General features: G+C 49.6%; 1 long non-coding RNA gene across 3 annotated transcripts; it reads right to left on the reverse strand.

Moving 5' to 3' along the window:
• Positions 1 to 15287: 15287 nt before the first annotated feature.
• Positions 15288 to 22173, reverse strand: LOC123367172. 3 transcript variants are annotated; one of them, XR_006578336.1, is made up of 6 exons: positions 22109 to 22173; positions 20011 to 20175; positions 19295 to 19389; positions 18988 to 19140; positions 17317 to 17996; positions 15288 to 17163 (listed from the first exon to the last, which is right to left on the reverse strand). It is a non-coding gene; the product is annotated as an uncharacterized LOC123367172 (long non-coding RNA). The 3 variants fall into 3 exon arrangements; XR_006578337.1 differs by lacking the exon at positions 22109 to 22173 and having other exon boundaries at positions 17317 to 17466; positions 17873 to 17996; positions 20011 to 20291; XR_006578335.1 differs by lacking the exon at positions 22109 to 22173 and having other exon boundaries at positions 20011 to 20291.
• Between the last annotated feature and the right edge of the window lie 3549 nt (positions 22174 to 25722).

The following is a 25722-nucleotide window of genomic DNA, read 5'->3' on the forward strand; positions in this document are numbered from 1 at the left end:
CTGGACTGCAAGTAGGAGATTCCACACATTGAGGAGGGCAGTTAGAGCATGCCACCTCAGCAGAGTTCCACTGCCTGGGTCTTCCCATCTGCAGAGCATGGGGTCTTAAACCTGGTTGTCTCAAGTGATGCTGTGTTACTTCCTTGTGACACTAGCCCAGAAAAAGTCTGCTCTTTGTGAGCCCATCCCCTGAGTGCAGGTGTCAGAAGATGGCTGAGGGCACTGGGAAGCAGTCTGCCCAGAAGAAAATCCCTCCACTCCACATGCCCATCTCCTGAAACACAGGGAGAAGAGGCGAGCTGGCTGTGCTGGGAACTAGTCAGCTAAGAGCATCCCACAGTTCACATGTTCAGCCTTTGACATGCACAAAATGAACCAGGATGGCCGCACAATGGTCTTCTGCTCTCCATCCCCAAGGCGCAGGACCCAGGCAGCTCTCTTGTTGCATCATGATCATGTTGACATGTTCAGAGACTGCCAAATTCAGCTGCCCAAACCAGAGCCTCTTTGAATTCACCCACCCTATATACATATGAGAGGTTGTTCCTATTTCCTCTCTTTACAGAACAGCACAGAGCTGTAGAAGCAAGAGATGGAGAAATCTTGCTAGATCACTGCTAGCCCATTCCTCCTGCCAGGATAGGATTGTTCCCGAGGGTGCACCAGGACATCTTGTCCTTGGAGGCCAAAGCAGGGACCTTTTGGCCCTTCAGAGAACCGTTTAGTCTGACCTGGATTTTCTTGGCCCTGTACTGATTGGCTGTTTGTGACAATCCTCTCCCTCCCTTACTGACTCTTCAGTTCAGCCTAACTGAGCCCCCTGCTCCTCCCAATCTCCTTTCCCCTCCGAACTAAACCAACCCCCCAAAAATATTGTGGTACGAACATACTGTTTGCTGCCATCATATTGATCTCTCACCTTGTGTGTTTCACCCCTTCTCCCATCCTCTATCTGTCTTGTCTATTTAGACTGTAAGCTCCTGGAGGCATGGATTGTCTGCTATGGTATTTATACAGTGCTTCACACAATGGGGCCACATGCTTGGTTGGCCTTAGGCACTACCACAATAAACATGATTAATACTCTCTCCGCCTACAGCACCAGTCCATCAAAGGTCTGCTCTGGGAGAGGAGCCATTTTGGGATAGGAATCATGGGGTGAGGGAGAAGAATATTTATTCATCTAAAACTCCTCTGATCTCAAAACTCTGTCAAGCTTGGCTGGCTACGAAGTCTGAGGATTGCTCCAGTTCCTATTTGTTCCAAACCACTTCCCCCACCCCTGTGTTATTCCCTCCGCCCAAGGCAGCTTTTAAATCTGAGCAGGCCAACATGCCTGACATTGGATTTACTCTGCCTGAAGCCAAAATAATTACTGAAATCTATTAGGTAAAAGTGTATTGGGTTCTGATTGACATAATCCTTGTTACAGCAAAATACCCGCCGATCTGTAATTGGAAAGCAAGTTTGCCTCATGAGGAAGCAAAGCTAGGTCTGAGTTATTGGCAGAGATCTTATGTGTGGAATCTTGGTTCAAGCTGCCCCCTATGATGACCCTAAGGGTACGTCTTCACTACCCGCCGTATTGGCGGGTAGCAATCGATTTCTCGGGGATCGATATATCGTGTCTCATCTAGATGCGATATATCGATCCCCGAATGCGCTCCTGTGGACTCCGGAACTCCACCAACCCGAATGGCGTTAGTGGAGTCGACATGGGGATCCGCGGACATCGATCCCGCGCCGTGAGGACAGTAGGTAATTTGATATAAGATACTTCGACTTCACGTAGCTGAAGTTGCGTATCTTATATCGATTTTCCCCCGTAGTGTAGACCAGCCCTGAAATGGCCTTGTAGAGCTTAGAATGGAGGCTAGAGGGCAAACTTTACCCTCTGATAACAGAACTCTAACAGCTGTTGGATCACCACCGGTAACTAACTTGTGTGTTCTCCTCTCTAGTTGAGCAGCGAGCCATCCCCACCCCTGTATGAAATGGTTCTTCAGAATGCCATTTACAATGTGCAGCTCCTTTCCTCAGTAAAGCCAGCCAGTTTCAGGAAAAGACATTAAAAAAAACTGAGAAGGGTCTTTGGAATTTCTATTCCCTGTTCTTTTTTGTTCACATAAATGAATCTGAGGAGATGCTGTATAGCAACTGGAGCTCAGCCCCAGTTGTCTTCACGTGGGCTACGAATAACTCTCACGGGTGAGACTGTCAATGGCAGTTACTCATATCCTGTGTTGGAAGGCTTGGCTGCTGAAGCTAAACTTGAGGAAAGTTTGGATCAGGATTTCCATCCAAACTTTGCAACTCAAAACTGTTTCCATGAATACTCTGTAGCTTCATCTGTAGGTGCCAAAGCACATCAACAAGACAAGCAAGTGTTGTTATCCCATTTTAAAGATGGGGAAGATGAGGCACAAAGAGGTTAAAGGGAAGAATTTAAAGGCACAAATGGGAATTAGGTACCCAACTCCCAGAGAAAACTAATGTGACTTGCTCAAGGCCATCCAGCGAGTCTGATTTTCAGTCAGGACAGAAACCAGATGTCCTGGAGCCCAGTCTAGAGCCCCCTCACTCGGCCACACTGTTTCCTGACTTCCTCAACTTCTAAAGCAATTCAAGTATTCTCTCTCTCCCCATCTTCCCATCCCTCCCAGCTTCAGATACAATTGATATTAATCCTTCAGCATTGTAGTTACTTGAAATGCACCATATGGGCCATTGTTTAATTAATAGTGCTGCTTTCATTCAATCTGAGCTTGATTCAATGAAAACTCCATCTGTGGGGAACTGAAACCTGCATGCAGGAGCAAGGAGAATGGAGCTTCTACCAGCTTTGAAGAAAGGGAGAAAAGGGGAGATAGGGGTCTAGGCAGTATTTCCAGCTGTTTCTGGAAAGGAGGGAGGGATCTCATGCCTCTAAGCAGCCACTGCATCCTGTAAGAGTAGCTGGGGAAGAAATAGCTGCAGAGTGGGAGAGGTGAGGAGGGGAGATCGGTTTGTAGAGGGCTGAGAAGAGAGACAGTGGGCTGGATTCTGGGCTGGGCCTCTCAAGAGGTGCAGCCCAAGGAAGAGCGGGAATGAAGATGGCTTTAAGCCACTGTTATGCCTGCAATATTCTGAGCAGGGCTAAAGTGGCCAGCAGTGTAAGTTACAGCATTCCTGGCTGTTCCAGTTCAAGGTAGCCTCCTCACAGTTGCCATGGGACTGCTCTGAAGCCCACAATAGCTGACCTACACAGCCCTGTGGCCCATCCCCAACACACCCATTCCCATCCCTGCATACCCCATGCCAGCAGGCGCTGCAGAGGGCCCACCCTACACTGCTCCTGAACTGGGAAAATTCCCCTCGGTGTCACTGAGGCCTTGTCTACACTACAAGACTATTTCGAATCAACTTAGTTCGAATTTGTGGATTCGACCTTATGAAGTCGAATTTGTGTATCCATACTAAATACACTAATTCGAATTTCTGAGTCCACATTCACGGGGCCAGCGTCGACTTTGGAAGCGGTGCACTGTGGGAAGCTATCCCACAGTTCCCGCACTCCCCGCTGCCCATTGGAATGCTGGGTAGAGCCCCCAATGCCTGCTGGGGGAAAAAATGTGTCGAGGGTGGTTTTGGGTAAGTGTCGTCATTGAACCGTCACTCCCGCCCTCTCTCCTTGAAAGCGCCTGCGGGAAATCTGTTCGCGCCCTTCTGTGGTCGGTTACAGCTCGGACGCCACAGCACTGCGAGCATGGAGCCCGCTGCGATCATCGCTGCACTTATGGCCGTTGTCAACTCCTCGCACCTTATCGTCCACCTCTTCCACAGTCAGCTGCTGAGAAATCGGGCGAGGAGGCTCCGGAAGCACGGTGAGGAGAGTAGCGCAGACCTCTCACAAAGCAGGTTACGCCGCGCCGTGGAGATCATGGTGGCAATGGGTCAAGTTCATGGTGTGGAACGGCGATTCTGGGCCCGGGAAACAAGCACGGACTGGTGGGACCGCATAGTGCTGCAGGTCTGGGATGAATCACAGTGGCTGCGAAACTTCAGGATGCGTAAGGGCACTTTCCTTGAACTCTGTGACTTGCTGGCCCCTGCCCTGAAGCGCCAGGACACCTGGATGCGAGCAGCCCTGAGTGTGCAGAAGCGAGTGGCCATAGCCCTCTGGAAACTTGCAACGCCAGACAGCTACCGGTCAGTAGCGAACCACTTTGGCGTGGGCAAATCTACCGTGGGGGTTGCTGTGATTCAAGTAGCCCACGCAATCGTTGAGCAACTGCTCTCAAAGGTAGTGACTCTGGGAAACGTCCAGGTCGTCATAGATGGCTTCGCCGCGATGGGATTCCCAAACTGCGGTGGGGCTATAGATGGGACTCACATCCCTATCCTGGCACCGGCCCACCAGGCCAGCGAGTACATTAACCAAAAGGGCTACTTTTCTATGGTGCTGCAAGCACTGGTGGACCATAGGGGACGTTTTACCAACATCTTCGTCGGGTGGGTGGGCAAGGTTCATGACGCGCGTGTGTTCAGGAACTCTGGTCTGTTTAGACGCCTCCAGGCAGGAACTTTCTTCCCGGACCACAAAATAACGGTTGGGGATGTGCAGATGCCTACAGTGATCCTCGGGGACCCAGCCTACCCGCTAATGCCCTGGCTCATGAAGCCCTATACAGGCGCCTTGGACAGTGAGAAGGAACTCTTTAACTACCGGCTGAGCAAGTGCAGAATGGTGGTGGAGTGTGCTTTCGGACGTCTTAAGGGGAGGTGGCGGAGCTTACTGACTCGCTCGGACATCAGCGAAAATGTAGGCTATCCCATAGTTATTGCTGCTTGCTGTGTGCTCCACAATCTCTGTGAGAGCAAGGGCGAGACCTTTTTGGCCGGATGGGAGGTTGAGGCAAATCGCCTGGCTGCTGTTTACGCTCAGCCAGGCACCCGTGCCAAGAGAATATCCCAGCGGGAAGCGCTGTGTATCCGGGAGGCTTTGAAAGCAAGTTTCCTCGGAGAGCAGGGTTAGCTATGACTCTCCACTTGATTTTAAGAGAAGCTGATCCTGGGCCTGTGTCTCTATGTGTTGAGTGAGATCTGCGGTTACATACCCCATTCTCCAAGTTTCCCCCACTTCCAAAGCACGTTTTAAAGCAAATTAATTGTAACAGTCATTATTAATAAATCTTTTTTTTACTTTGCATTTCTGTTCAGGTGTTGAAACATGGACGCATACTGTGCTGGGCACGGTGTGCACTGATGTACAGACCGCTTGTTCCATAGAGGAATGACATCCTCCTGCTCCTACATAGGTCTCTGGGGTGGGGGACGGTTGCAAGTGGTTGTGCATGAAGGGGAGGGATTGCAGGAAGGGGTGGGTTGCAGGAAGGGGCGAGTGGTGCCGTCTTTGGATAGGGATTTGGATGCAGGCTCTGGGCTGCGGGTTTGGGCGTAGGAAGGGGTGAGGGGTGTGGGGGAAGGGTGAGTATCTGTCCGTGGATGAGGGCTCTTGTTGGGGCTCAGGGCAGCGGAGAGGATCGCGCCTACGGTGGAAGTGCATGGTAAGGGCAGCATGCCTTAACATTAGGGGGTGTCAGGCGCTAGGACCGTGGACAAGCGTACACATCACAGAATGACCCGGGGCAGCATACACCACACAGAGTGACCCTGGTGACTACTGACTGCAGTCTGTGTGTGCCCTGCAGTTGATCCTGCCCCCGATAGTCTGTACCCTGCTAATGTAGGCTATCCCGTGCAATTATAAATCCCCTGCCCCCCCTCCCTACATACACAGTCTTCTGACACGAAAGACGTGACGGAAAGAGTGAACAACAGCAAACAGCTTTTATTAATCTACTACATAGTGGGGTGATGAAACTTGGATTTGGGACTGGGTGATCCTGTAAGGGAAGCGCTTCTCCACAGTTATAGCGTCAGAGGTGTGTGGTACATTAGCGCTCAGCTGTGGTGCAGTGACAGTTCTCACGGCCCCTACCGCCCCTCCATCTTGTAATTTTCGGTGAGGGGGGGACAGGACTTCTTGGCGTTGGAGGGTGGTTGCAGATACAGTGCAGGGGGGCTCTCTCCTCCTGCCTGCGGTCCTGCAGAACATCAACAAGGCGCCGGAGCGTGTCCGTTTGCTCCCTCATTAGCCCAAGCAGCGTTTGAGTCGCCTGCTGGTCTTCCTGCCGCCACCTGTCCTCCCGTTCGCTGTGTGAGCGCTGCTGCTGAGAGAGGGTCTCCCTCCACTGGCTCTGCTGGGACGCCTCGGCTCTGGAGCATGCCATCAGTTCCGCGAACATCTTGTCCCGAGTCTTTTTCTTTCGCCGCCTAATCTGAGCCAGCCTCTGCGAGGGGGATGCCGGGGCAGTCCGGGAAAGAGCAGAAGCTGTGTGATGGGAAACAGTAAGTGATTTCCTTGAACAGATACATGTTTGCGAACAGTGAACACAGTCTAGTCAGTTTCTCTGAACAAGACCATACAGGGCACCAAGTCTCACGAGATCTCAGGACAAGTTCGAGATTTCGGAATACGCTCTCATTGGCGGCACCATTGCACAGGAGAGCGGACAAGCGGGGAGAGACAGCTGAATCCGTCTTGCAGACAGTCCTGGTAAGCCTTAAAGTAAATCATGCTTATCAGTTAGTGGATAGCTGTGCTCTCCTGCTAAAGGCAATCTGGAAAGCAGAAAGGCTGAGCCTTTTCCAGCCCCTCCCACCAGTGCACAGGAAAGATCAATGTATGCTTGTTCTCTGTGGCCTCCAGCACGTGGCTGTTAAGCGAGGGTCGTTGTTATTAGCACGTTGCAACCTAATTTTAAACCATTAACAATAGTAACAATACACTAATTGCCCTACTTAGATGCAGCCTGTCCAGAACGACATCACCCTGAGGCGGGTCACTCGGAGTCAGAGAGAGCGGATGCTAATGGAAGCCCTGCACAGACCAGGACCATATGCAGCAATGCTGGTGGAGGCGATGATTCCTCTCTACATTAGGATGTCCTGGCGTGGAAGAGTGTGCTTCCATGGAGCACCGAATAAGGCACCTCTCCCCAGGAACCTCCTGCGGAGGTTTTTCGAGCAGCTCTCTGAGAGCTTTGTTGAACTGTCACAAGAGGATTATTGTTCAATCCCTATATATGTGGACCTACTATTTATATAGTTTGACATTTAAAATTTTGTATATAGTATTTCTATTTTTTCTATACCTGTTTTTTAAAAAATAAAAGTTTCCATGTTTATAGCACTTACCGCCTGATCCTTCCCCTGATTCTGAGTCCGGGTTAACGGGCGGGGACGGTTGGTAGGGGATCTCTGTGAGGGTGATGAAGAGATCCTGGCTGTCAGGGCAAGTGGCATTGTGTTCGCTGTCGCCTGCGCCATCTTCCACAAACCCTTCCTCATCTTCCCCATCGGCGAACATCGCCGAGGAACTGTCCAGGTACACTATGCCATCCTCAGAGTCCACGGTCACTGGTGGGGCAGTGGTGGCAGACCCACCGAGAATGGCATGCAGTGCCTCGTAGAAGCGGCATGTCTGGGGCTGTGCTCCGGAGCGTCCGTTTGCCGCTCTGACTTTTTGGTAACCTTGTCTCAGGTCCTTGACTTTCACGCGGCACTGCATCGCATCCCGGCTGTATCCTTTGTCTATCATGGCTTTGGAGACCTTCTCGTAGGTCTTTGCATTCCGCTTGTTGGAGCGCAGCTCCAACAGCACAGACTCCTCGCCCCACACAGCGATCAGATCCATGACTTCCCGGTCAGTCCATGCTGGGGACCTCTTTCTATTCTTGGATTGCCCGGACTCCTCTGCTGGAGAGCTCTGCATCGTTGCAGGTGCTGCGGAGCTCGCCCCGATGTCCAACCAGGACGTCAGATTCAAAGTGCCCAGACAGGAAAAGGAATTCAAATTTTCCCGGGTCGTTTCCTGTGTGGCTGGTCAGAGCATCCAAGCTCCGATTGCTGTCCAGAGCGTCAACAGAGTGGTGCACTGTGGGATAGCTCCCGGAGCTACTAAGTTCGATTAGCATCCACACCTAGCCTAATTCGAGCTAGCCATGTCGAATTTAGCGTTACTCCACCTGTCGGGGTGGAGTACCGAATTCGAACTAAAGAGCCCTCTAGTTCGAATTAAATGGCTTCCTGGTGTGGACGGTTGAGCGGTTAGTTCGAATTAACGCTGCTAAATTCGACTTAAAGTCCTAGTGTAGACCAGGCCTGAGGCTACAGTGGGAGCCAGATGTACAGGCCTGGGAGACAGGGAGAGAGAGAGAGAGAAAGGAGGGCAACAGGAGAAAGGGGCTAGACTTTTGTTGATTTTAAGATTTCACACAATGCAGCAGCTGCTCCCATATGCGCTGATTCCGCCGAAGATGGTTTTTATCACTGGAAAAACTGAATAAGGTGGAATTTACAGCTGTCAGATAGACTTCCTGGCCTAATTTGATCATATAGGCGCCAGGTGTCCCAGCTCCCAAAGCCTGTGCCTCCTCCACTAATCCTGTTGCTTCCCTGGAATGGCGTGGGTTGCTTTTTAAGTATCTTTTCTTTCTGGTTCCCCAGCATTCAGCACTCCTCTTCTCTGTCCTCAGAAGGGCATCACCGTTAAAACACTATGCCAAGTACATGCTAGGGCCAGTTTCAGAGCTGCTTACACAAGAGGTTGGTGTAATGTGTGTTGTGTCCTCATAGAAATGTAGGACTTGAAGAGATCTCAGAAGGTCATTTAGTCCAGTCCCCTGCACTGAGGGAGGAACAAGTATTATCTAAGCCCTGGTCTACACTGGGGGGTGGGGGGGATCGATCTAAGTTACGCAACTTCAGCTACATGAATAATGTAGCTGAAGTTGACTACTTAGATCGACTTACCGTAGTGTCTTCACTGTGGTAAGTCGACTGCTGCCGCTCCCCCGTCGACTCTGCTTGCGCCTCTCGCAGCACTGGAGTACAGGAGTCAATGGGAGAGCGTTCGGGGGTCAATTTATCACGTCTGACTAGACACGATAAATCGATCCCCACTGGATCCGGCGAGTAGTGTAGACATACCCTGAGTATCCTAATAGAGGATAACAGCATACTACTGCTGTCAGCTAATGGAGTTACTCCTTTAGCTCAAATGGGAGATGTCCGTACTTTAGTACTGAAAAAGTTTTGCTTGCAAACCCTGATGACAAGCACTCACAGCTCATCTTGACTTTAGCTGGACTTTGGGTGTAGGAATATAAAGATTTATGGTGTGCAATGTGTCCTCTTCCATCAGGAAACTAGACTGCTCAGGGTTTCTGTGGCAGAACATTAACCTCCCTGTATGAAAAGCAAGGACTGCCTCAGCTACCTTCCTCCAGACCCAGCCCACATTCAAGAATGACAGACTGAACCAGCACTTCAGGTGGGGAAGAGCCATAACCCTGCTGCCAATTCTCAGAGCGGAGGATTTTGAGTGAAGGGGCTGCAGAATGTGTGGTCAGCAGTAGAACCTGAACCTACATACCTCTGGATTCATCCTCTAACATACACTCCCTTGTTTATCACTTCTCAAGAGGGTCCATTTGGTTACAGTGAGAAACACACAGAGAATTTCTGTTCTGGATATTGATCAAACCTCTGCACAATGGCTGGATTGGAGGATTCAGTTCCTGACTCTGCAACAAAATCTCTTTGTGACCCTGGGCAAGTCACTTAACCTCTCTATGTCTCAGCCCCCCAGCTGTAAAATGGGGCAATAATGCATCCTGTCCCCCCCTCCTTCTGCCTGTCTTTTCTAGCTCCACTGTAAACTCTGTGAAGCAGATAATGTCTCTTCCTATGCATGCATGTACAGAACCATGCATAATGGGATCCGGAGCTCAGATGGGACTGCAAAAAAATTAAGATTATAGGACACACTTGTTGGAAAAGCTCTCCCAGTGCACTAAGTTACAAATCCTTTCTCAGTGAAAAGCATTTTATGCTTCACAGAGACAATATGGGATGGAATCCTCCTTCCTAGGCAGCTGATTGTCAGCAGAGCTGCTCTGTGCCTGGTACTGCAGTCCAGGTACTGCTATAGCTTCTGTGTCACCTATGCAGGGAGGTGGGTCTGGCCAGAGGGCCACCTACTTCTGAACTGATTGGCCATGCTCCTGCCTGCCACCCCAAGTCCCTCCACACTACAATGGATTGAGCCCCCACAGAACAGTGTCCCAGGCCATGAAAAGGGCACAGATCCTTATGTGGGCTCTGCATCCTGCCCCCACCCCGTGCCCTGCAGAATCACTTTAGTTCCAGTGCCCTCAGTGCTTTCCATGGCACTTGCCTTGATCCCAAGAGTAGCAGGTACTCCCAAATATAACCCTGAACAAGGACGGAGTGGAAATGGAGCTGGAATGATAGCCATGTTCTCCCCCAGCCCATGGACAAGGAAGTAATAATACTGAATGCTAAGCAGAATGACTCCCTTCAGCTTTTCCCCCAGAGGAACACATTGCGGTTGTTTGTAACTGTTCGGCAGTTTTCAGGGGAAGAAAAATAGAAGTATTTCCGTAACCTCCAGCTCTTGCAACGCTCCATTAAGAGACGCTAGGCATAGGGTGGTGACTGCTGTGTGTGAAGAGAGGAAAGGTGAGTCTACTGTTCAAGCACGCACTGAAAATCTCTGCATGATGAAACATCTCAGCCACCTGGTGTCCCTGCAAAAGCCCAGAACCGACCATTATCATCATTAGATTTTTATTAAAGGCAAAAAGAATCAAATGAGGAGGATTTAGGTCATAATTTTCAAACTTGGGCAAAGCCATATTTAGGTAGCTAAATATATGGTCTGGTTTTCAGAGTTGTACCTTTTTTTCCCCCTGCTGGAAATCACATTTTCAAACACAAAAACCTAGTCAGCTCTCTTCAACCAATGTTCACTTCCAAACATTTCGTTAGGGTGGAATTAAAGTCACTGCCACACAACAGGGCCTTCTGTTACCCATACCCTTTCAGGCCATAAGGGTTCAAAACCTCACCCACAGAGATTAGAAAACCAGAAAGTGCCCAGCTACTGTCTCTCCACATAACCTCCCCACTCCCACCCTTCCACCAGAGGAGTTACTAACACACAAAAAAGACACCTTACAAAAAGCTGCTGTTTCACACTGTTCCACCACACAATCTTAACTCTGCTGGAGTTTGTCTGTGCTGGGGGGTGCTGTCAGCAGGATCTAGAGCTCGTCATGCATGTTCTCTGAGCAGGCCTTGCTCAGATCCTGCCAGCGGAGGGAGACCATGGGTCAGGGTTATGGAACCTGGGGCTACACCTGCCAGGATGACAGCTGGCTCTGCAGTCCTTGCCCAGAGCAGCTCTCTGCAGAGGGCCTGGTGCACAGCAGGGTATGGAACAGCCAAGCTGCTAGGGATGGGAGCTGGGCTTCTGGGCAGAATCCAGGAACCAAAGCACAGCCCGTGGAAAGAAAGGACTGCCCGTGGAGGGACAATGTAATGTCCCATGGAGGGAAGAGGTTCTCCCAATCTTTTCTTAACCATATGGGCTGTTCTCATGCTCTGCCAACCCCACCTGTCAGTAGCTCCAGCGGTCCGAGGGAGCAGGGACCAGAGGCCATCCTGCTGCTGGGGCAGAGGAGGAGGTTGATGTTCTACCTGCATATGGGTGTTGTCCTTTCTCATGCCCACGGTGAATACACCATGCAAGGGAAGCTCTCAGGGCATGCGATTCCAGCCCCAGAGCCAGGGGCAGCTTCAGCTTGCTGGAAGGAGACTGTCTATTAGACCTTGCAGTTGTGGGATGAGGCAGGCTCTAACATAGGCATGGAAGTTTGGGGAAACACAGGAGAGGCCGGTGTTGGGCAAGGAGGGTAGGGATTTGGGAAGCAAGATCTGAGGCTCAAACACTGTGTAATTGCCAGTTTGGATTATCCCCACTTCAGAGACGGGGAAAGTGAGGCACCATGTTGAAGCGGGACCTGGCTGATTGGGCCAAGTGTCTGAATTGTTGCTAGAGCAAAAATATAAAAGCCATTAAGTGTCAGAAGAACATTTATCAGGGAATTGGAGAGTTCAAGGCTGGCCAGAAAATGTGTAGTCTATGGCATAAACCAGTACGTGCTCTGCCACCTCACTGGGTTTGAAGACAAGGGTACGTCTCTTGGAGAGAGGATCTTTCTCTGAGACACACAACTGTCAATAGTTGGGAACAGAAACCACATCTGTAATTTTGCTTACTGGCCCTGCCACAAACTCCACCCTCCAACCATTGTGAACCAGGACCAGGAACTCCATTCCACTGTCATAGTTACATGTACCCGCGCACCTGCAGACATTGCAGCTGGCAAATGCACTAGTGCTGGTGCTGTGACATTAGCTGGATGAACCACCCTGCTGGCCCCCATATCCAGCATTCTCTCCCTGAGAAATCGGTCCTGCTCCCTGCTCTTCCTCCAGGAACCCCTGGAGCAGTCTCTCTTCATGGACCATGTCCCTTTCCTCCTTGGCTCTTTTGAAAGCAAGGTGCTCCTTGTTCCTCCTTGCCCCTATCTCCAAAAGCTCCTGCATGGTCCTCCTTCTGGCCCACTTCTGGCCACTTGCAGTCCCAGGCAGCAGGATTGACCCAGCAGGTGTGGAAGTGTCTTCCAATGGAATGAAATAGAGGGTATGTTCATTGTATTGCCAAGGGAGAGGGAGAAAAAATCCCCCACTTTGCTTTCTGTCTGTCCACAAGCCATGATTTCCAACATTGTGGAATGCTTCAATGTCACTCATAAATTCTCATGTACACTCCTCACTTCTGCCCTTGGAGGATTCACACACGTACACTCTATGCAAGTTGAGAGTAACACTGTTTTTACTTTAAATCAATACTAAAGAAATTAAGAGGCTGGATCTGGCTGATGCAGGGTAGGCTGAAGTTGTGTTTGGGGGACATTTACCAATACTGACTCTGACTTTGTTTCATGCTCCCTGAAAAACTTCCAAACATCACCTTCCAGGAACAGAAGGAAATCAGGACCCAAAGTAACATACTTTTGGTGAGAATGCAGTGTTCTGCAGGCAGCAGAGTGGATTCTCACCAACCCTCCTCCCGAATCCAGCAACAGAAAAGCCTGGACGATACAGGGCAAAAGAATGCCTATTGCACAAAGCATCATCTAAAGCCACCTTCCAAGGAGTTAAAGAGAAGCCAGGATAAAAAAGGATTCAAAATTCACACTGTCACTGCTGGAAGTACCCAAAATATGCATCTGCAGCATTAGATTGGCATACCCAAGATAACAAAAAGCTCTCCTTGGAAAAATACGCCCTCAGGCATGCTAGGTCTGTTAGCCATTAACAGTATGGAAAGCTGTATCTTCAAGGTTTTTTCCCCTCTGTTTGGACTTGTGATGGGGAATACAAACCCCACATTGGGGAACAAGGGGTTAAGAAGCTGCTCTGGCCTCAGCCAGCCCAGCTCCATCACACCTGCAGGGGGTGCACAGACAGGACAAGGATTAGTGGGCAGACCAGGCAAGAGGAAGGACCTCTACCTTGCAGGCCCTGAAGGAAGGCAAGATCTCTCCCTCAGCAACTTCCTGAAGGACCCTCTCCCTGAGAGAAGGGAGGACCTGCTCCTGTTGCACCAGGGTGTGGTGTTCTGACCCATCTAGTGGCACTGAGACCACTTAGAGAGAGAGTTAAATGACTCTGCTCTACAGCCTTAACTAAGCCAGTTGGCTTTTAGCTCACGCTGTAGAGGCTCATGCACTAAGCTCTAGAGGTCCCCGGTTCAATCCCACTCATTGATAACAGGAGTCTGTCAGCGTTTAACACCCATCAGAGCCTCCTGTGATAAACTGTGAACTTTGGACAATAGCAGGTGGTAGGAAGTGTCACACCCTTGTGTTGCCCTCAGAGTGGCCTGGGTCAGAGCCCAGTGGGAGGCCCTGGGCTCCCACACCATCTGCCGTGCTCTTCCTCTCCCTCTCCGCATGTCGAAGGGCTGAAACCCTGACCACTAGGCAACATCCCCAGAAGCGAAGGCCATCACGAGGCATCCGTCTTTGAAAGTTTGCAGAGGATGCGGGGCAGAAAGGGGAGAGAGGATGAAGGTGGCTCTTGGGGAGAGAGAGGGTGGAAGTTTTATGGGAATCTCTTGTTTACCGCCATCAACCCAATGATCAGACCAATGATGCCTAGAACATTCCCTGATATGTCGTAATTGATGGGATCTAGATTTTAAAACAGTTACCACATTTACAGATGAAGAAATGTCAGTGAGTTGAGTGGAAGGCCATTGCAAGCTCAGCTAATTATGCAATGTGGCTTATGCCCCATCTAACAAGCGCATTAAACAATAGCTCCAAATTTTCATTCACATTGTTCTGTTTAATGTTTTTCTCCAAAACACTTTCACTAATCATTTTGGTCAGCCTTGGAGTGTTAGCCCTTTCAGTGCAACAAATATAAATATTGCTGGTTGGGACTGCCCTCTATTGGTCATAAGAACAGCCATACTGGATCAGACCAATGGTCCATCCAGCCCAGAATCCTATCCTCCCACAGTGGCCAATGCCAGGTGCCCCAGAGGGAATCAACAGAACAGGTAATTATCAAGCGATCCATTCCCAGCTTCTGGCAAACAGAGGTTAGGGACACTTCAAGAGCATGGTTTTGTATCCCTGCCTATCCTCGATAATAGCCAATGATGGACCTATCCTCCATTAACTTGTCTAGTTCTTCATTGAACTCTGTTATAGTCTTGGCCTTCACAACATCCTCTGACAAAGAGTTTCCCCAGGCTGACTGTGTGTTGTGTGAAGAAATACTTCCCTTTGTTTGTTTTAAACCTGCTGCCTATTAATTTCATTTGGTGACCCCTAGTTCTTGTGTTATGAGAAGGAGTAAATAACACTCCTTATTTACTTTCTCCATACCCGTCGTCATTTTATAGACTTCTATCATATCCCCCCTTAGTCATCTCTTTTCCAAGCTGAAAACTGCCCCCAGTCTTATTAATCTCACCTCATACAGAAGCTGTTCCATGCCCCTAATCATTTTGGTTGCCCTCTTCTGTGCCTTTTCCAATTCCAATATATCTTTTTGAGATGGGGAGAGCAGCTCCAGTATTCAAGATGTGGGCATACCATAGATTTATAGAGAGGCAATATTACATTTCTGTCTTATTATCTATCCCTCTCCTAATGATTTCCCAACATTTTGTTCGCTTTTTTGACTGTCGATGCACATTGAGTGGATGTTTTCAGAGAACTATCCACAATGACTCCAAGATCTCTTTCTTAAGTTGTATGAGCTAATTTAGATCCCATCATTTTAGATGTAGAGTTGGGATCATGTTTTTCAATGTGCATTTCTTTGCATTTATCAACATTGAATTTCATCTGCCATTTTGCTGCCCAGTCACCCAGTTTGGTGAGCTCCCTTTGTCACACTTTGCAGTCTCTTTTGGACTTAACTCACTTGAGTTGGTTTGTATCATCTGCAGATGTTGCCACCTCACTGTTTACTCCTTTTTCCAGAACAGTACTGGTCCCAGTACAGATGCCTGAGGGACACCACTATTTACCTCTCTCCATTCTGAAAACTGACCTTTTAGTCGGACACTTTCTTTCGTGCCTTTTAACCAGTTACCTATCCCAGAAAGGACCTTCCATTTTATCCCATTTTGCTTCAGAGCCTTTGGTGAGGGACCTTGTCAAAGGCTCTCTGAAAATCTAAGTACACTATATCCACTGGATCACCTTTATCCAAATGCTTGTTGATTCGTGAGGCATAATTTCCCTTTACAAAAACCGTGTTCACTCTTCCCCAGAAATTGTGTTTATCTATGTGTCTAATAATTCTGCTCTTTACTATAATTTCACCCAATTTGCCTGGTACTGAAGTTAGCCTTAGTGGCCTGTAATTCCAAGAGCGTCTCTGGAGCCTTTTTTAAACATTGGTGTCATATTAGCTATCCTCCAGTCATCTGGTAAAGAAGCTGATTTAAAGGATAGGTTACATACCACAGTTAGTTAGTAGTCCTGCAATCTCACATTTGAGTTTCTTTAGAACTCTTGGGTGAATACCATCTAGTTCTGGTGACTTGTTCCTGTTTAATTTATCAATTTGTTCCAAAACCTCCTTACTGGTCCTTACTGAATACAGTCAAATCAATCCTCCTGACTATGCCAATCATAAATGAATCTACTCATCGTTACGTGCCCCCCTGGCAGCCAGGCATGGCATCACAGCCCTCTTGCTGGGCTAGCGTACCCCATCCATGGTCGCTCCAGCACCATGGCAGTTTCTCTGCCTGGTAACTTAGCCCTCCGCCAGGTGACCACCTTTTTAATTCACCCGTCTGGGGCCCAGCTTGTCTCACACTAAAAGTCCGAAGAGGTCTTTCGACAGAAAGAAGTCCTTCTGCCATCGCTGGGGCTCTTGCTCAGCCTGTACCCCTTGCTGGGCTTGGTAACCCTCTATGGGTGTGTGTATGCCCCCTTCTTTGGGGCCAGTAGGGGAACCCAGTCCCACCCTCACATCGGTAGCAGCCCAGGGCCCTGTTCCCAACAGCTTGGTCTGCTCCTTTCTCTTTGCTGCAGTTTTCCTTGGGCACTTCCTATCTCTCTTCTTAAGTTCCCCTCTAGGCTTTCCTTGCTGCTCTGAACTTCCTACCTCGTTCTCATTCCAGTTGATACCCCAGCTGGGCTGTATCACCACTGAAGTCTGGCTCTTCAGGGGGAGGTACATGGTGCCTCTCAGTTAGGGTTCATTCTGTAATCATCTGTCAGCGTTACAGAGGCAGCTGCCACCCCAAGAGGGAGAGAGCTGCTACGCCACGCCCAGCCGTGAAGAGATGCCAAGCAGCGAGTTTAACACCCATCAGAGTGTTACAGGCCTGCTCTGCTCACTCCTACTGTTCCTGAGCTGGGGTCTTTGCTCCCCATTTCAGACCTGGTTTCCAGAGGGGCTGAATACACACAGGCTCCACTGCCTGGAACTGGAGTTTGCTTGTTCTGGTGACTCTGACATTCAGGCCCTTCATCATTCAGAGGCTGACAGGTGTGGTGAGGGGGCTGGAGAAACCCCACGGCTCAGCGGAAAGAGGTCAAAGAGCTGGGATTCTGGGAGCTGAAGGGTTCATTTGCCCTGCTGCAGGAAGTGGAGCTGGAAACGCTCTCAGGAGTGCAGGTTCAAGGACATCTCTGGGGAGCCTCCTTCCTAGGAACAAAACCAGGGTGGTATGAAGATGGAGATGTCTCTGTCCCAGAGCTGGGAGCCAGGGACAGGGGAAGCTCCCAGCCAAGCTATGCATCGGGGATCCCATTTCTTCCCCGAGAGACCCACACGCCCCACAAAGTAAATATCTCTTACCTCCATGAGGGAGCGGGTTCTTCCATCTAAGCCTCTTTGAGACCCAGCATTGCTTGCTTTGATGGGACAAGGTGATCTGTCCCCACTGCTCCTGGAGGTGGCTCAGCTGCAGGGTGCACCCATCTGGGAGGCTGTGACAGATCCCAGGGCCTGGAAGACAGCTGGGAAGGAGGCTCCTATTCATTTTACACTCAGAGACCCCATAGAAGGGCCAAGGGGAGAATAAAGGGCAGGAGGTGAAGCTAGTCCTGAGCCTCTGTCCCACCCCTACCTCCTCAAAAATGGAGCTTTCCAAGCTTCAGTGGGGCTAGGGGTGTGGCCTGACACAACAGCCCTTCTGCACCATATGGGGCAGGGAGAGCTCTGCCTGGGATCAGGGGGAATGGGATGGGAGTAGACCAAGGAAAGGAGGGAGGGGAGTGGGTGTGAGATGAAGGAATTTGGGGGGCAGAGGGAAGGACCCTGCTCCATAGAGAGGGGAGAAAGTTTCTGTGAGTGCTGGGGGCTCCATTTCCTCTTCCACTAGCTCCCCATTTACAGGGAGCCAGAGCAGTACCTGCAGCAGGAAGCGGGAGCTGCTGGTGGCCTCAGAGGCACAGCCCCTGCAGTGCCTCGGGCATCCGGCGCAAGTGCCGGATGATGTGGAGCTGGTGCATCACATTGGCCGTGATGTCCTCCTGCTGCAAGGGAACGAGAACCTGTCAGAGACTCAGATGTCCCCGAGGAATCAGGGGGGATTAAAGGCACCTGGAACCAGCAGCATTTCCACCCAGCACCTGCCCACCTCTGAGGGATGGATTCACCCTCCTGACCCCCAGAATGGAGTCTTGTTGTCCTTTCTACTGACCTCCAGTGCCAACCCCCTTCCTTATAGGGTGAGCTCCTGTCACCTCCCCCTCTGTGCCCCTGACAGCTGTTCCACCTGCAATCCACAGCTCAAGTTCTCAGAACCCTCTCCTGTACCCCCACTTCCACCCAGGTTGGGCAGAGAGGGGGCTCTAGCAGGGGGGACAGGAGAGATTCTGGCAGCAGTGAGGTGGGATGTGGGGAGGTTGAGATCTTTCCCCAAGTCATCCCAGCCACTAATGCTGAAGCCACAGGATGGCAGCCCTGGTGAATGGAGCAGATCAGCAGCCCCTGCTGACTGAATCCTCCCATTCTCTCTAGAGTGGGTCCAACCCTACCAGCAGCAGGACAAGCTTCCCCCACCCATGTGCCTCAGCCCTGCGTGGTCTGGTGCAATCACCAGTCAGTCCTTGGCCTCCCAGGCTGCCAGTGATGGGAGCAACTCTGGGTGGTTTCTTGGGTGACACGGACACTAGGCCATTGGAACTGGCTGCGGCCCTGTGGGACAGAAGAGGCCTGCAGAGGGCACTTAGGGGACTCTTCTGCCCTTCCCAAGAGTGATAGCACCGTGTCCTAAGAACATAAGTCCATGATGAGGCAATGCCTGTCATTAATTAGCCTTGCTAAAGAACTAGGTTGGAGCTGCTCCAGGGACAAACTGGCTCCCTCCTGCTCATGGAGGTGAATTCATCTCTCTTTCCAGTAGCACCTGCTCTCACTCTTATTCCTCACCAGGCTCCTTGCTGCCAGGCCAGCGAATGGCCATAGGATGGGAATGAGGCCTGGACCCCGCCCCAATCTCCTGCGTCTAATGCAGCTGCTTACTTTGTCCCCCATCAGCTGTTGGGCTTCCCCCAGGACGGAGTAGGCAAGGAGCAGCCCAGCCTGGCTGACACGCAGCAGGGGGTCGTGAATGGCCAGCACTGTTGTCCGGAGGAAGAATCTTCTCTACTCCTCTGAGAAGAACTTTCCAAAGACCTAAAACCAACAAGATGTGAGGCATTAGCAGATTGCCCAGAGCCAGGCTCCAAATCCTGGGGCTGGGGCTAGAACGGCATCTCTGTCTCGTGGCCCCAGGAGGCAGCCACCCCCACTCCCTGAGCTGTCTCATGCCCTGACAGAGTGTCCTTACCTCCCCCACACTGGTTGTGTTCCTGTAGCCCAGGAGCCAGCTGTCCTGGTGCCAGTCCCAACACCACAGGTCTTCGGCCTCATGGATGGTCAGCCCTGGGAAAGAGAGAGACACATACATTTGTCATTCTGGTTGCAGTGCTTGTGTCTTTTCAATCCCTATTGGTGGCTGCACAATGAGCAGAGTCCTTGCTGCGCGCCTGACCCAACAGAATTGCAGGGGGTGGTGTCGAACAGAGAAAGAGATAGAGACTCATCCTCTAGCCGGGGTCAGTCAGAGAAATTGGCTGGCATCGCAGTCTCACTTTTCTATCAGGTACCATTTCCCACCTGGGTTCCTCCAGGCCAGAGAAGAAACAGAACCCAGGAGTCCGGACTTCTCCTGGGAAACCATTCCACGCATCAAAGTCTCTAGGCATAGCAAGCCCAGGGCCCCCTCATTTCCCATTGATTTCCATGCTCGGCAGCTCCCAGGGTCTGGCCCAGCTCAGAGACTCTCAGCCTGGGGAAGTCTCCCACAAGGAAAGGGCTGGGAGCCCCATTGCTTTCCAAACACACTGGAGATGGCTCTGAAGAAGCCTCTGCCCAGTCTAAGAGCGAGGGGTTCCTGGGGGTGGTTTGCAAATGCAATCTCCTTTGGGAGAGATTCTCTCCCGCTCTTTCTGCTTCTCCCCAGACAGACAGGGGATGCCACAGAGGAACCCTAATACCACTCACTTGCTCTAGGTGATGGAGCGATGGATGGCGGATGTTCAGGGTTGCCAGATGTCCCTTGCCCTCCTCCTCACTCTCCAAGCCCAAGGCAGGGTGGAGAGGGTGGTGACCTGAGGAGTTACTCTGCCCAGCCAGCAGGCAGGGTGATGACACTGGGCGATCGACTGGCTGTGAAAACAAGAGTTTGTCTTATTGCCAAGAGACAGAGAAATCCATGCTCACTAGTCCTAAGAACCAAATTATCCTGTAGGTGCTGACAAACTGATTATTTAAAAATGTGTTCCAGTATCTTTCCAGGTATGGAAGTGAGGCTGGTTAGTCTGTAAGTCCCAGGGTTCTCTTTGTTCCCCTTTTCAAGATAGGTACTGTTGTGTTAACGGATGGGAAGATGTTCTTTTTCGGGGATCTCAGACGAGAACTGGAGCACAGCACCTGGTTTGTTAAGGCCACAAAAATGGAGGCAGGAACCTCTTCTTTCCTCCTGGCAAAGAACCTCAGGTACCTAAAAGAGTGGGACTCACATCCCTGAATGGGCTTTTAAAAAGACAATGGTTAAAATTTGGCCCCGACAATTTCTTGTATCTTCAGGCTAGACATTTTAGCAAAGTTTAGAATTCCTTGGTGCGCAACACCGTGAAACTCCCCTTTCTCCTTCACAAAGGGCTTTACACCCCTTATCTCACCCAGGCTCGTGACTGCCCAGAGTTCGAGAATTGTCCCTGTTTCCATTGGACAGATGGGGAGCCTGAGGTACAGAGAAGGGAAATGACCTACCCAAGGGCCTACACAGCAAGGCGGTGGCAGAGCCAGAAAGACAGAAAGAGAAGCCGCCAGTCCTGACTCCTGTCCTAACAGACAACAACACCCCCCTCCCCCACAGAGGCCGAGATAGAGCCCAGGAATTGAGATGGTGGGGAAACTCCATTGAAACCATTTCTGTCAGAAAAGCCCATTCAGACTAAACCAGTTTCTTTCTTGAAATCGTAACAAGTGGGATGAAAATTCTTTGCAAAAATATTTTGTTGCAAACAAAAGCATCTCCTGTTTGTCACTGTGTGTTAAATTGTCTCATCGCACACAACGAGGAGACACTTAGATCTCGAAAATTAGATAAGATGCTTCAGTTTGAGCTAAGTAGTTGCTCTTAACAATTTCAAACTAATAAAATACAAATAAAATAGAATATTTCAGCTATTCTATTATGTCATAATCTGATCTGAGTAAATGTGATAGCACACCTCATATTATGCACTGGTCCTAGTTACACTCTCCAATGGATCCCCATCCTCCACCCACCGTGAGGTAGGTAAGAGCAGATTGTTATCCCTACTTGAAAGCAGGAGAAGCTAAGGCTGATAAAGGATAATTGACTTGTCTTAGGTCACACAGCCAGTCAGTGGCAGAGTTGGGAATAGGAGCCAAGAGCCCTGACTTTCAAACTAACCATCGGATCTTGAATTTCATACATTGAATGACCTGAATAAAGTGCTTTCAGATGAGCTCCAGACCAACAACAGTTCATAGTAATTATTCAGCAAGTATTTTAGGAGAACTGGAATGTTAGAGAGAATCATGAACTGCTCAGAGACAATTAATGCAGAGAAGCAGCAAAATTCATCAAACGTGAATGGTTATGATTTATTTACTTGGTCTTAAAAGAGAACAACAAGGACCCAAGTCTCCTCCCTCTCAATAACCCACCCCCTGCTCAGCCAATCAGGGTAGAGACGGAGGGACAGAAGGCTAAGGGTTCTCCCAAAGGATGGCCCAGGTCACTGGTGGTGATCACTGTCCAAGCACTATTTCAGCCCCACATTTTCAGCACCCCCCGCCACACACACACACACCCCTACCTCCTGGTGGTCGGAGGGGAACAGGGGAAAGGACAAAAGAAGTAAGAAATGAAGAGAAAGGAGGGAGGGATGGAGGAAAAGGTAAAACAAAAAGTACAAACCCTAATGTCCCCAGTGATTCTAAGGGACAGAATCCCAGGTGGGGAATAAAATTTTGCCACCTTAAGCTAGTGTTTTCCATGCCTAGAATTCAGCTGGCACCAGATGGATCGGACTGAACAGGTTCCAAACCTCTCGGAGACTCTTACCGTCTAAACAGGGACGTCTGTTTTCTAGTAAAATCAGTTAAAAGAAAGGAGAAAACTCAAAAGAGGTTCCTCGAGAAGGAGACTTGCTCAAGTAAAGCCACAGGGGTCTCTGAGGTTTCCCTGGCCCTGCACCCCTGTCCTGCCTGGCTGATGTCAGCATCTCTCTGTGAGGTCACCACCTCCCCACCACCTCTGACCAATAGGTGGAGGTCTTGCAAAAGGCCTTTGTGATGTCACTGCCACACCCACCCCTTCCCTGCAGTGCTAATGTCTTGCTGCTGCCAGTTTTTAACCCCACCTGACCTCCTGTGGGGATGTCAGAAATTTTGAAAATTCAGCTTTCAGGATAAAACCTGTTGAAACCTCAGCTGTGGTGCAGCCACTCACCATCGCATAAGCAAAAAAGGAGAGAGAGCTGGATGGTGTAGTAGTTAGTGTACTGGACTGGGCATCAGGAGACAGAGATGTTAGTCCTAGCTCTGTCACAACTGTGCTGAATAGTCTTGGACAAGTCACCTATCCCTGTGTCTCTCTATATAAAAGGGGGCTACTACTACTTACCCACTCCCATTCCTCACATAGGTACTGTGAGGGCTAGTTACCATCTCTGAAGTGCTTTGAAGGTGTAAAGCTCCTTACTTCTGTTGTTATTTTAAAGGAGAGAGAAAACTCCAGGAGAACCAAGTGCAGCATGGGCAGCGCCCATTTCCCCCATGCGCCACAAGCCTGGTCTGGAGGGGCCCCCTGAGGGTGTGTCAGGGGCCGTTAGTCGCTGTGGCCCATTCAGCTGTTGGCTTTTTGGCTGAGATATCCAAGTGTGCCAGTCATGGTGGATTTTTTGTGCAGCGAATACCTGTTCCATAGGAACAGGATGAAGATCTGCATGTGTATGTCACACAGGCCACAGAAGAACCTAGTGCAGCCACCCACAATGACATGTTAGGCTGGGATTGAATTTGTGAGCTAGCATTAAGAGGCCTAACAGGCTATTTCCTTTGTCCCACCACTCCCACTGCTGATCTGGCTTGTGTTTCACGGTGTGATCCTATGCACACACTTACAGTTGTGGGCTGTCCATGGGGGAGTTTGTGAGTTATTTTTTCTCCTTACTCGGTGAGCCGAATCTCAGGAGCTGGCTGACTGGCAGCGTTTCTACTCCCAGTTCTTCCCATTTTGTCTCCCCCTCCCCCATGCAATTCGATTGAAAAGAATTAATTGTCATATTACATTATTCTTGACTCATTGCTTCCAGATGGTTCTATTTTTCTTTCCCGTCTACAACCAAAACTGCAGCCATCATTCAAATGGGACTGGCAATGACAGAGATACAAGTTAAACATAGCAAAGACTTAATAGTTTGCATATAGTAGTCCATCCCCCAGCTTAGCTAGTGAAGGGTTGTCATTCACTTCTGTATATTCTCCTCTGCAGTGCTTTCTCTGGGCGTGTCCTAAATATCCCAAGCTTTTGCTTTAAGGATCCCACTTTCCTTTGGAAACCGCTCCACACTCGAATAGAAAGTTTTCCCTGCTATTCAGCCCATTGTACAGACATTTTCATTTGACTTTACAGAAGGTGGGCAAGTATCATTATCCTCAAAGTACAGCTGAGAAAACGAAGGCGCAGAAATTAAAGGAGCAGCCTGGGCAATAGAACTCATATCTCTCATCATCCAGTGCCCGGATTTAGCCATTAGAGTCATAGAGAATTCTGTGTCCTCTTAAGTTCAGCCTATTATTCCTAGTTAGGCCTCTGCTGTGTTTGGGATTTATAGGGACAGAGTATGCTCCAGACCTAGCTCTTCTGTGCTGCTGCAGAACTGTGTCACAAGGGGTCAGGAGAGAATTCCCCTGTCACGGGCACAGGATAGGTCCATCATAAGAAATCCTATGCTGTCCCCCTCACAAGCACTGATTCAGGGAGTGTGCTGGGGCAAACAGGGTGAAGTCATAGCACAGAGCACTACACCGGATTCTGGCCTGCTTTGGGCAGCAGAACAACCCCTTGGCAGCCAAGGGGGGAATGCTATATATTCGAGCAGCTCTTGGCTGCTTTTATTTATTCTGGGGGCCACACAGAACAGCCCATAATCCTATGGGCATAAAGGTAGCTTAAAGTCACCCAGGGCCCTGCCTTCTCAGCCCCTCCGAGACACACAACACAGAATAGCAGCCATAATATTTAAGAGTCCAGAAGAGAGAGTGTGAATTTATTAAGAATAAGAGATTCAATTCAACGGTATTGAATCGAAACTGCATGAGCAAGCTGGTCCCACTCCACTCACCAAATCCTTCTAAGCAGGGTAGCAGGTTATATGAACATTGCAGTAGGAGAACAAACTCATTGGCATATCACACCTTGAGGGCATGATACCATCATTACTGAAGCAGTAGCCTTTTCAAAATCAGCCTTTTCATGGCTCTCACATACATCACAGTCTCCTAGGAAACACCTCTGCACACATTTAGCTGTCTCCTACCTCACGCATAATGCTTGTTCAATAGTATTCACAGAACCAAACATCTGATAAATGTTGGCCTTTTTTTTTTTTTTTTGGTTGGTTGGTTGGTTCATGAATCAGTCTCATTAGCTAGAGATTGAATATTCATCAGCAGGACCTGGGTGGACTCCCACTTCCAAGCTGTGGCTCATAGCAGAGATTATGCACGTCTCCAAAATATGATCATCTCCCTTTTTGCATGGTTTGAGCAGCAATGAAATAGGAATTCACCAACCTTTCACGATTGGCAAATGTTTTCACAAGTACCCAGCAAGCACTGAAATTTTTGTGAATAGCGAGTAGAATGACTCCACAAATAGCCAGGAGTCTTATCCAAGCTGCTTAATCACAAATAGAGTCATAAAAGCTCTGTTGTTATTCAAACAGTCCTACCCACACCATAGCTAAAGACCTAGCCACCACAGTCAAGTGGTGGACTCTATTGCTGCAGATGACGGGTGAGACAAAAAGAGCTTCTCAGATACTGGTTTGACTTGCCACTTAGAAGCACTAGCCCAACACTTCCCTGCTTCGCACACTTAGCCCCATGTAAGTGGATGTAAAATGCTGTCAGATCAGCCTAGTATTGTTTTACACCCACTTTGCACTGATGTAAATAATGCAACAAGGAGCAAGGCTGTGAGGTGTCAGGCCCTTCTGACTTGCGACCCAGGCAAGCTGGATCTAGAAGCCACTGCGGGAGAATAAATATCAGGTCCCGCCACGTCATTTTTGCAGTCCCTTTTGTGTTTGTAACCCCGCGTTGGCGATGGGGAAGCAGCTAAGGAAGAGGCTAAAATCTAATCATTTTCCAGAGCAGTTCTTTCATTTCCAGTCCTCCTGCATGGGAGTGTGGGGGAAGTTTCTGACATTATTCACTGCAGAGTGGAATACATGTGGACACTGCAAACCTTGGGAAACAAGAGAGTTTGGTCAGTGTTCCTGGGAAAAATTTCATTTACAAAAGTGAGCAGCTGATTGTAAAAAGGTGAATATGCCAATATAAAAATATACAAACAGATAAAAAACACACACCCCACTTGTCTGTCCCACCACAGATGAAAGCAGCAGGATGTTCAGAGTTCTTGTGACGCGCTGCCAGCAACTCACCAAA

The sequence above is a fragment of the Mauremys mutica genome, chromosome 3 (assembly GCF_020497125.1).
Source record: "Mauremys mutica isolate MM-2020 ecotype Southern chromosome 3, ASM2049712v1, whole genome shotgun sequence".
Classification (NCBI taxonomy): Eukaryota; Metazoa; Chordata; order Testudines; family Geoemydidae; genus Mauremys; species Mauremys mutica.